Source organism: Hyla sarda, chromosome 2 (genome assembly GCF_029499605.1).
Source record: "Hyla sarda isolate aHylSar1 chromosome 2, aHylSar1.hap1, whole genome shotgun sequence".
In the NCBI taxonomy this organism is placed as follows: Eukaryota; Metazoa; Chordata; class Amphibia; order Anura; family Hylidae; genus Hyla; species Hyla sarda.
In genome coordinates, this window is record NC_079190.1 from 449,138,419 (window position 1) to 449,150,528 (window position 12,110).

Sequence of the window (12,110 nt, forward strand, 5' to 3'; positions counted from 1 at the left end):
ACTCGGGTGTGAACTTTTCTATGTATGGACACTGCCTGCCGGCTGAATAAAGTCCGATTTTAAAAGGAAGCCTATGGTGAGTGCAGACTATTTCTTCTCTACTATTGGAATTGACTCTACTCCTTTTTGTCTGGCATCCCATAGAACCTTATTCACACCGAGTCTCCTTTACATGGTCTATGCTTGCAGCTGATTTAATTCAGGTGTTGTAATGCCCATCCCATCTACGTCTTACCACTACACATGTTATATACTCAGCAGTGTGTAAGGAATGTCAATTGCAGTACATCCGTTGTACCACTAGGAAACTAAAAAGATGAATCAATGAGCATGTACACATACCTGTGAATCCACCTTTCGCCTCTAAGTCCATATCGGGCTTAACTAAGCACATCCAGGAAGTTCCCGGAGGTGATACTTCTGTCTTGAGTGTCATGGGCATAGAGCGTGTTTCCCCTCCTCGGAGAAGGGGAGTTACTAATGCGAGAAGCCTTTTGGATTCTCAGACTTGACACCCGCTTTCCTTTAGGTCTTAATTTCAGAAATGATCTAGCCTATATTTATTAATCTATTAATATGTTACATATATTATCTCATCCTGCATGTAGTTTTCTTCTGATTCTCTTAGATTTTCTCCGGTCTTTATGTGTATAAAGTTTGAGCAATTTTTAAAGGATTCAAATGTTTTAATTTGGTTACACATTTTGTTTGTTTACTTAACTTGCATATGGCGGCACGGGTTTGATCCCAGGAAGTATGTCAAATGGGGGTGCTCCCTTAACTGACTAAATTATATAAAATGGTGCATGGTAGTTAGTTGTGCTGTGCCATGACTAAGAACTGGACCGGTTTGCAATGCGTCAGTGTTTCCTCCTAGCTTTTACCCTTGGTTTTTCTATACCTTTTTTTAATCATGCATTAATACATTTTTGAGATTTTAACAATTTTTCTTAGAATAGCTGGAGTTTTGGCAAAGAAATCTATATTTTTTTTTTGCATTTTTCCTCTGTTAAAACGTTGTACCATGGAGGAATAAAAATATTTTTTTCTATTAGTACGGCCTAAATATTGCATTATCTTCATATGTGTGAACAGTTATATGGTAAATAGTGATGAGCGGCATATACCATATTTGTTTGCAATATTTTGCGAATATATGGATGCATATTTGTACTATATTTGCGAATTTTGCATATTCGTTAACTTTTTTATGCAAAATTTGTAATGAAATTCACAAAATGTGCATGCACGATTATGTCTTTCAACTAACTACTTTCCTATTGGTTGCTAACCTCTGACAACTGTATTTGCATCCTTCTCATTATTTCTATTATAACAAAGAAGACTCATTACGCATTAGCAGAATTTCTAACTTTATCATTAGTCTTTCAAGAGTCAAGGATTGAATAAAAAATATCCTTATTTGTATAATATCAGAAGGCAGTAAGTAAACTAGTGGAACATAATATGATTTCTGGAACATACATGTAACTATTAACCCCTTCCCGACCTATGACATACCTGTACGTCATGGGTGGCAAGGTGTTCCCGACCCATGACATACAGGTACGTCATGGACATTACTGCCGCTACTCGCGGCATCCCGCAGCGCCCGGAAAGATGGTGGCTATCACTGATAGCCAGCCATCTTACCGTGCGACCACGGGGGGTTTCGTCCCCCACCCCCCCCAGCGATCGCTGCTATCAGCTAGTCAAATCTGACTAGCTGATAGCAGCGTTTCGCTATCAGAATACTTAGCAGCGCGGTGTGTGAGTCCCGATCACGGGGATCGGGACACACACCGCTCTGCTAAGTGTCCCTGTCCCGTCCCCCGGCGTCACTTACCCGTCGGAGCGGTGTCCCGAGCGGTCCCGACGTCCTCCAGGCGGTCCCGGCTGCGCTGCGTCCCGGCGGTGAGTTTCCGGCAGCAGTGCAGCATCTTCATTGGCAGCAGTGAGATCGCCGTAAAGCGATCTCACTGCTGCCTCTGAGAGTTTCAAAACTGCAACTCCCAGCATGCCCAGACAGCCTTTGGCTTTCTGGGCATGCTGGGAGTTGTAGTTTTGCAACATCTGGAGGTCCACAGTTTGGAGACCACTGTATAATGGTCTCCAATCTGTGCTCTTCCAGATGTTGCAAAACTACAAATCTCAGCATGCTCAGTCTGTCCAGGCATGCTGGGAGTTGTAGTTCTCTAACATCTGGAAGAGCACAGATTGGAGACCATTATACAGTGGTCTCCAAACTGTGGACCTCCAGATGTTGCAAAACTACAACTCCCAGCATGCCCAGACTGCCCAGGCATGCTGGAAGTTGTAGTTCGGCAACATCTGATCCTTCAGATATTGCCGAACTACAACTTCCAGCATGCCTTGGCAGTCTGGGCATGCTGGGAGTTGTAGTTTTGCAACAACTGGAGGCACACTAGTTGGGAAACATTGTCCGTTTCCTACCTCAGTGCCTCCAGCTGTTGCAATTGTTGCAAAACTATAACTCCCAGCATGCACTGACAGACCATGCATGCTGGGAGTTGTAGTTTTGCAACAGCTGGAGGCACACTGGTTTGGAAACACTAAGTTTGGTTGCAAAACACTTGAAATTTTATTACTTAACTTAGTGTTTCCAAACCAGTGTTCCTCCAGCTGTTGCAAAACTACAACTCCCAGCATGCACAGACAGCCAAAGGGCATGCTCGGAGTTTGCAACAGCTGGATGTTTGCCCCCTCCCCCCAATGTGAATGTACAGGGTACACTCACATGAGCGGAGGTTTACAGTGAGTGCTGCAAGTTTGAGATGGCGCAAATTTTGCGCTGCAGCTCAAACTTCCAGCGGCAAACTTGCTGTGAACCTCTGCCCATGTGACTGTACCCTAAAAACACTACACTACACTGACACTAACCTAAAATAAAAAGTAAAAAACACTACATATACACATACCCCTACACAGCCCCCCTCCCCCCAAAAAATGAAAAACGTCTGGTACGCTACTGTTTCCAAAACGGAGCCTCCAGCTGTTGCAAAATAATAACTCCCAGTATTGCCGGACAGCCATTGACTGTCCAGGCATGCTGGGAGTTTTGCAACAGCTGGAGGCACCCTGTTTGGGAATCACTGGCGTAGAATACCCCTATGTCCACCCCTATGCAAATCCCTAATTCAGGCCTCAAATGCGCATGGCGCTCTCTCACTTTGGAGCCCTGTCGTATTTCAGGGCAACAGTTTTGGGACACATATGGGGTATCGCCGCACTCGGGAGAAATTGCCTTACAAATTTTGGGGGGTATTTTCTTCTTTAACCCCTTATGAAAAGGTGAAGTTGGGGTCTACACCAGCATGTTAGTGTAAAAAAATAAATTTTTTACACTGACATGCTGGTGTTGCCCTATACTTTTCATTTTCACAAGAGGTAAAAGGGAAAAAAGACCCTCTAAATTTGTAACGCAATTTCTCCCGACTACGGAGATACCCCATATGTGGGCGCAAAGTGCTCTGGGGGCGCACAACAAGGCCCAGAAGGGAGAGTGCACCATGTGCATTTGAGGCGATTTGCACAGGGGTGGCTGATTGTTACAGCAGTTCTGACAAACGCAAAACAATAAATATCCATATGTGACCCCATTTTGGAAACTACACCCCTCACGGAATGTAATAAGGGGTGCAGTGAGCATTTACACCCCACTGGCGTATGACAGATTTTTGGAACAGTGGTCTGTGAAAATGAAAAATAAAATTTTTGATTTGCACAGTCCACCGTTTCAAATATCTGTCAAACGCCAGTGGGGTGTAAATGCTCACTGCACCCCTTATTACATTCCATGAGGGGTATAGTTTCCAAAATGGGGTCACATGTGGGGGGGTCCACTGTTCTGGCACCATAGGGGCTTCCTAAATGGGACATGCCCCCCAAAAACCCTTTCAGAAAAACTCACTCTCCAAAATCCCATTGTCGCTCCTTCCCTTCTGAGCCCTCTACTGCGCCCGCCGAACACTGTACATACGCATATGAGGTATTTCCTTACTCGAGAGAAATTGGGTTACAAATTTTAGGGTGATTTCTCTCCTTTTACCCCTTGTAAAAATAAAAAAATTGGGTCTACAAGAAAATGCGAGTGTAAAAAATGAAGATTTAGAATTTTCTCCTTCACTTTGCTGCTATTCCTGTGAAACACCTAAAGGGTTAAAACACTTACTGAATGTCATTTTGAATACTTTGGGGGGTGCAGTTTTTATAATGGGGTCATTTATGGGGTATTTCTAATATGAAGATCCTTAAAATCCACTTCCAACCTGAACTGGGCCCTGAAAAATTAAGATTTTGAAAATCTTGAGAAAAATTGGAAAATTGCTGCGGAACTTTGAAGCCCTCTGATGTCTTCCAAAAGTAAAAACTTGTAAATTTTTTAATGCAAACACAAAGTAGACATATTTTATATGTGAATCAATATGTAATTTATTTGGAATATCCATTTTCCTTTCAAGCAGAGACTTTCAAAGTTAGAAAAATGCAAAATTTTCAAAATTTTCATGAAATTTTTAGATTTTTTACCAAGAAAGGATACAAATATCAGTGAAATTTTACCGATAAAATAAAGTAGAATATGTCACGAAAAAACAATCTCGGAATCAGAATGATAAGTAAAAGCATTCCAAAGTTATTAATGTTTAAAATGACAGTGGTCAGATTTTCAAAAAATGCCCAGGTCATGAAGGTGAAAATGGGCTGGGTCATGAAGGGGTTAAAGGAATTCAATGATTTATACACACATAACAATTACAGAGAAGTGATAATAAAACATACACAATAAAGATTAATTACACATCATTGTCTAAACCTATAGTGCAGAAAATAATTGTCTTTTACTTTGAGTTTCTCCCAAGGATAATTTGGAAGCCTTCTGGGAGCCAATCTCTACCGCCCTGGCTGTAAATTGGCCGTATCCAGTTGTTTGCCAGTAATTATAACTCACCGGTCATTTATAATGGTAGGAGCATCTGTATGCCTGCGTATTCTCTCCTCCGTTACTAGCAAATTAATATGGACAGGCATAACCCCTTGTGCCCAGTGCAACAACCTGTGAGCCGGGCCATAAATAGGTACCTAGATAGATTTAATTGTCTATAGTAAGTTCCCAGGAGGACTCTTAGTGCCATGGCCTGGTACAAGCATAGTTCTGCTCAGTAACTTTTGATCTGACACTTAGCAGATCGCTGATACTTAGATAGTATAAGGATACTGTATAACAGAGTAGCAATATTATGCATGAATCCTTGTCCTGCTTCCCAGCATAGAATAGGGAATCAATTCTCAGTATTATTGGGGGTTATATGGTGGTTAACCCCTTAAGGACCCAGACCATTTTTACCTTAAGGACCCCAGCATTTTTTGCAGATCTGACCACTGTCACTTTCAGCATTAATAACTCTGGGGTGCTTTTACTTTTCATTCTGATTCCGACATTGTTTTTTTTTGCAACATATTCTACTTTATGGTAGTGGTACATTTTCGTCGATACTTCACATCATTTTTTGGTGAAATTTTTTTTTTACTTTGAAGCTCTCTGCTTATAAGGAAAATGGACATCCCAAATAAATTATATACTGATTCACATATACAATATGTCTACTTTATGTTTGCTTCATAAAGTTGACATGTTTTTACTTTTGGAAGACATCATAGGGCTTTAAATTCAGCAGCAATTTTCCAATTTTTCACAAAAATTTCAAAATTGGAATTTTTCAGGGACCTGTTCAGTTTTGAAGTGGATTTGAAGGGCCTTCATATTAGAAATACCCCATAAATTACCCCATTATAAAAACTGCACCCCTCAAAGTATTCAAAATGATATTCAGAAAGTTTGTTAACCCTTTAGGTGTTTCACAGGAATAGCAGCAAAGTGAAGGAGAAATTTCAAAATCTTCATTTTTTTAAACTCGCATGTTCATGTAGACCAAGTTTTTGAATTTTTATAAGGTGTAAAAGGAAAGAAATCTTCCTAAAATTTGTAACCCAATTTCTCTCGAGTAAGGAAATATCTCATATGTGTACGTAAAGTGTTCTGTGGGTGCAGTACAGGGCTCAGAAGGGAAGGAGAGACAATGGGATTTTGGAGAGTGAGTTTTTCTGAAATATTTTCTGGGGGCATGTCACATTTAGGAAGCCCCTATGGTGCCAGAAAAGCAAAAGAAAATAAACCACATGGCATATTATTTTGGAAACTACACCCCTCATGGAACGTAACAAGGGGTACAGTGAGCCTTAACACTCCACAGGTGTTTGACGACTTTTCTTTAAAGTTGGATGTGTAAATAATTTTTTTTTTCACAAAAATGCTGGTTTTCCCTAAAATTTTACATTTTTACATGGGGGAATAGGAGAAAATGCCCCCCAAAATTTGTAACCCCATCTCTTCTGAGTATGGAAATATCCCATATGTGGACTAGTGTTGAGTGGCATAGGCCATATTCGAATTTGCGATATTTCGTGAATATATGGACGAATATTTGTCATATATTCGCAAAATTTGCATATTCGCAATATTTGCAACCTTTTTTTTTTTTTTTACTATGTGCCATAAAATTTGCATGCACAATATCGTGTGATAAAAGAACTAAAAGAAGGGAGGGATCAATATGTGCGAAAATTTGCATATGAAAAATTTTCGGGCGCCCGCCGTTCTGACACAGTAAGTATTGGAGCCTTGTTTACACCACAAGCTGGAAGCAGGGAGGGATGATCACTGTGATGTGTACTGTGAAAAAAAATGTGAATATTCGCAATATTCGTGAATTCGCGAATATGCAATATTCGAGATAAATATTCGCATTGCGAACATTCGCGCCCAGCACTAATGTGGACATCAAGTGCTCTGCTGGCGCACTATAATGCTCAGAAGAGAAGGAGTCACATTTGGCTTTTTGAAAGCAAATTTTGCTGAAATGGTTTTTGGTGGGGTATGTCACGATTAGAAAGCCCCTATGGTGCCAGAACAGCAAAAAAATAAATAAAAAAAATAAAATAAAAACACATGGCATACTATTTTTTTAGGTACACCCCTCAAGGCACACAACAAGGGTTACAGTGAGCCATAACACCCCACTGATGTTTGACAGATCTTTGGAACAGTGGGCTGTGCAAATGAAAAATTAAATGTTTCATTTTCATGGACCAATGTTCCAAAAATCTGTCAGACACCTGTGGGGTGTAAATGCTCACTGTACCACTTATTACATTCTGTGAGGGGTGTAGTTTCCAAAATGGGGTCACATGTGGGGGGGGGGTACCACTGTTCTGGTACCATGGGGGCTTTGCAAACCAACATGGCCTTAAATTCCAGACACATTCTCTCTCCAAAAGCCCATTGGCGCTCCTTCTCTTCAGAGCATTGTAGTGCGCCAGCAGAGCACTCTGCGTTCACATATGCGGTTTTTATATACTCAGAAGAAATGGGGTTACAAATTGTGTTTTTTTTTTTTTCCTTTTACCCCTTGGGAAAATGAAAAATGTAAGATAACACCAGCATCAGCAACCCCTGTGCAAATCACCTCAAATGTACATGGAGCACTCTCACTCCTGAGCCTTGTTGTGCGCCCGCAGAGCATTTTAAGTCTACATATGGGGTATATCCGTACTCAGGAGAAATTGCTTTACAAATTTTGGTGGTCTTTTTTTCCTTTTACCTCTTGTGAAAATGAAAAGTATGGGGCAACACCAGTATGTTAGTGTAAAAAAAAAAAAAATTTACAATAACATGCTGGAGTAGACCCCAACTTTACCTTTCCATTAAGGGGTAAAAGGAGAAAAAGCCCCCCAAAATTTGTTAGGCAATTTCTCCCCAGTGCGGAAATACCCCATATGTGGCCCTAAACTGTTGCCTTGAAATACAACAGGGCTCCGAAGTGAGAGAGCACCATGCACATTTGCATGGTGGGCATAGGGGTATTCTACACCAGTGATTCCCTAACAGGGTGTCTCCAGATGTTGCAAAACTTCCAGCATGCCTGGACAGTGAATGGCTGTTCGGCAATACTGGGAGCTGTTGTTTTGCAACAGCTAGAGGCTTCGTTTTGGAAATAGTGCTGTACCAGATGTTTTTAATTTTTATTGGGGTGGGGGTGGGGTATGTGTATATGTAGTGTTTTACGTTTTATTTTGTGTCAGTGCACTGTAGTGTTTTTAGGGTACATTCACACAGGCGGGGGTTCACAGCGAGTTTCCTGCTGGGAGTTTGAGCTGCAGCAGAAAATTTGCAGCATCTCAAACTTGCAGCGAGAAACTCACTGTAAGCCCCTGCCTGTGTGAATATACCCTGTACATTCACATGGGGAAGGGGGGGGATGAGAGGAGGAGGACAAACCTCCAGTTGTTGCAAAACTACAACTCCCAGCATACCCTTTGGCTGTCCGTGCATGCTGGGGTTTGTAGTTATGCAACAGCTGGAGGCACACTAGTTGCAAAACAGAGTTTGTTACTTAACTCAGTGTTTCCCACCCAATGTGCCTCCAGCTGTTGCTAAACTACAACTCCCAGCATACATGGTCTGTCAGTGCATGCTGGGAGTTATAGTTTTGCAACAGCTGGAGGCACACAGGTTTGGAAACAATGAGTTAGGAAACTGACAATGTTTCCCAACCAGTGTGCCTCCAGTTGTTGCAAAACTACAACTGCCAGCATGCCCAGACAGCCAAAGGGCATGTTGGGAGTTATAGTTATGCAACAACTGGAGGAGAACCGTTTGGAGACCACTGTGTAGTGGTGTCCAAACTGTAACCATCCAGATGTTGCAAAACTTCAACTCCAAGCATGCCTAGACTGCCCAGGAATGCTGGAAGTTGTAGGTTGGCAACATCTGAAGGACCAGATGTTGCCGAACTACATCTCCCAGCATGCCTGGACAGTCTCGTCATGCTTTGAATTGTAGTTTTGCAACATTTGGAGGGCTACAGTTTTGACACCACTGTATAGTGGTCTCCAAACTGTGCCCTTCCAGATGTTGCAGAATTACAACTCCCAGCATGTGGAGACTGTCCAGGCATGCTGGGAGTTGTAGTTCTGCACCATCTGATGGGCCAAATGTTACAGAACTACATCTCCCAGCATGCCTAGACTGTCTGGGCATGCTCGGAGTTGTAGTTTTGCAACATTTGGAAGGACACAGTTTGGAGACTGCACAGTCTCTGTACGGTCTCCAAACTGTGGCCCTCCAAATGTTGCAAAACTACAACCCCCAGCATGACCAGACAGCTAAAGGCTGTCTGAGCATGCTGGGAGTTGTAGTTTTGAAACTCCTAGAAGCAGCAGTAAAGATCAATTTACGCGATCGTCACTGCTGCATCTGACGCTGCGGCTGCCTCCACTTGCCTGCCGGTTCTCCCCTGCTCCAATCGCCGGTCCCCGGTCCTCGGTCCCCGTGTGCTCAAGGTACCTGCCGCCAGTCCCCTCATCCCCAACATGCCGCCATCTTCCCCCGCTCTGTCCGGCCTTTCAGGCTTTGAGATTCACCGGTCAGTCCTGATCAGCCAATCGCAGGGGATAGGAGGAAGTGACACCACTGCCACCTCGCTTCTATCCTTCAGGATGGTCGTAGATGCCACTAACATCTCCGATCATCCCTATATTCTCTGCTGTCGGGTCACCAGAGACCCGATCAGCCCGGAATCGCCGGAAATCGCCGATCTGAATTGATCGGCAATTTGTGGCGATCGCCGACATGGGGGGCATTTGCACGGGATGCCTGCTGAATGATTACCGATCGGACAATCAACCCATATCCTGTCAATAGGTAACATAATGTCATAGTTTGTAAGGTTGAGAAAAGACAAGAGTCTATCGAGTTCAACCTAAAACCCTACTGTGTTCATCCAGAGGAAGGCAAACCTCCCCATGAGGCTGATGCCAATTGCCCCATGACAGAGGAAAAATTCCTTCCTGACCCCAATATGGCAATCAGAATAAATCCCTGGATCAATGTTCTAGCCCCATAAATCTAGTATCCATAACCTGTAACATTATATTTTTCCAGAAAGACATCCTGCCGCCCCCCCCCCCCCCCTTGAACTTGCTTATTGAGTCAGACATCACAACATTATGTGGCAGAGAGTTCCATAGTGTCACTGCTCTTACAGTAAAGAATCTCTGTCTGTGATGATGGTGAAATCTTCTTTCCTCTAGATGTAGAGGATGCCCCCTTGTCATGGTTATCGGCCTAGGTATAAAAAGATCACTAGAAAGATCTCTGTACTGTTAATTCATATCGCCCCTAAGACGTTTTCTCTCTTAACTAAATAACCCTAAGCTTGATAACCTGTCTTGGTCCTGTAATCCATCCATACCATTAATTATCTGTGCTGCCCTCCTCTGCACCCTCTCCAGTTCAGCCATGTCCTTCTTATATACAGGTGCCCAGAATTGGACATAATACTCCATATGTGGTCTGACTAATGATTTATACAGGAGCAAAACTATGGGGGAGATTTATCAAAACCTGTCCAGGAGGAAAAGTTAAAAAAAAAGCTTGGGATGTGGGTGGCTGCACACTTAAAAAAAATGCTTAATCTGTGCAATGCTTAATCTGTGCCGAGGTGGTGAGATGCACTATACCCGTAATGCCAAATAACAACAAAAAATTATATATAAAAGGGGTCAGACCTCAAGGTGCAGATAGCCAAGTTATGATTAGATAAAATATATATTGGATGTTACAAATGGTGGGATAAATAAAGGGCTAGAGATGTAGCTGGTATAATGTTGTACCAATTAATTTTATGTATATCCATATATTTGTGTGATATATCAATAGGTGGATGCAAATAGAAGTACAGTACGATCATTTCCACATATGATGGCCTCTCAGAAGCAGCATCAACATACGATGCTTTTATATGTCGGGGCCATCTCATAAACAGCTATCCGGCAGCGCAGACTGCTTCAGCTGCCGCCGGATAGCTGTTTACGGTGAGGTCCGCTGACGATCACTCACCTGTCCTCGGGTCTCCGTAGCGTACTCCTCGGGATCCCCTGAATCGCCGGCGCTCTCCATCGTCGCCATCATGTCGCCACGCACGTTCACAGGCAGCAGAGACCTTCTCGGAGCGTCGGCGACAGTGATGGAGGGGACATCCAGGGCAGCGGTGACGGTCCGGAGCGGCGGGGACACGTGAGTATAACCTCCAATACCAGTGGTCTTCAACCTGCGGTCTTCAACCTGCCGTTGGCTGTCCGGGCATGCTGGGAGTTGTAGTTTTGCAACATCTGGAGGTCCGCAGGTTGGAGACCACTGTCTTATACTTTAAATTGCACGGATCCATCAACATACGATGGTTTCAACAAACGATGGTTCATTTGGAACAGATTACAGTGGTCCCTCAACATACGATGGTAATCCGTTGCAAACAGACCATCGTTTGTTGAAACCACCTGCGAACCTCCAGGTGTTGCAAAACTACAACACCCAGCATGCCCGAACAGCTCATCGCTACGCACGCCGCTCCTATTGGATGACGGGACACAGCGACGTGATGATGACGATGGAGAGCGCCGAGGATGGAGGGGATCCCGAAAAGGACGCGCCGGAGCCTCGAGGACAGGTAAGTGATTGTCAGCGGACCACACGGGGCACCGTAAACAGCTATCCAGTGGCAGGCTGAAGCAGTCTGCGCTGCCGGATATCCGTTTATACGATGGCCCCCGACATACAAAAGCATTGTATGTTGATGTTGCCTTCAACATGCGATGGCCTCTGAGAGGCCATCGCATGTTGAAATTATCGTATGTTGGGGCCATCGTAGGTCGGGGGGTTACAGTACCATCGTATGTTGAGGGACCACTGTATATCATACTAATATATGGATATACATCACTAATGGGTACAGTCTATGATACTAGTGCCGAACCAAAACTCTGAACTATTTATCTGGAGCATAAACACTATTACAAGCACTTAACGGACAACTGCAGCACAATATACACTTATCCCCTATCTACAAGATAGGGGATAAGTGTTTGATCGCGGGGGGTCCGACCGCTGGGACCCCCCATGATCTCCTGTACGGGGCCGCAGCTGTGCCGTGGCTCTCCCGTGCAGGGGGCGTGTCTGCCGCAGCATGATGTTG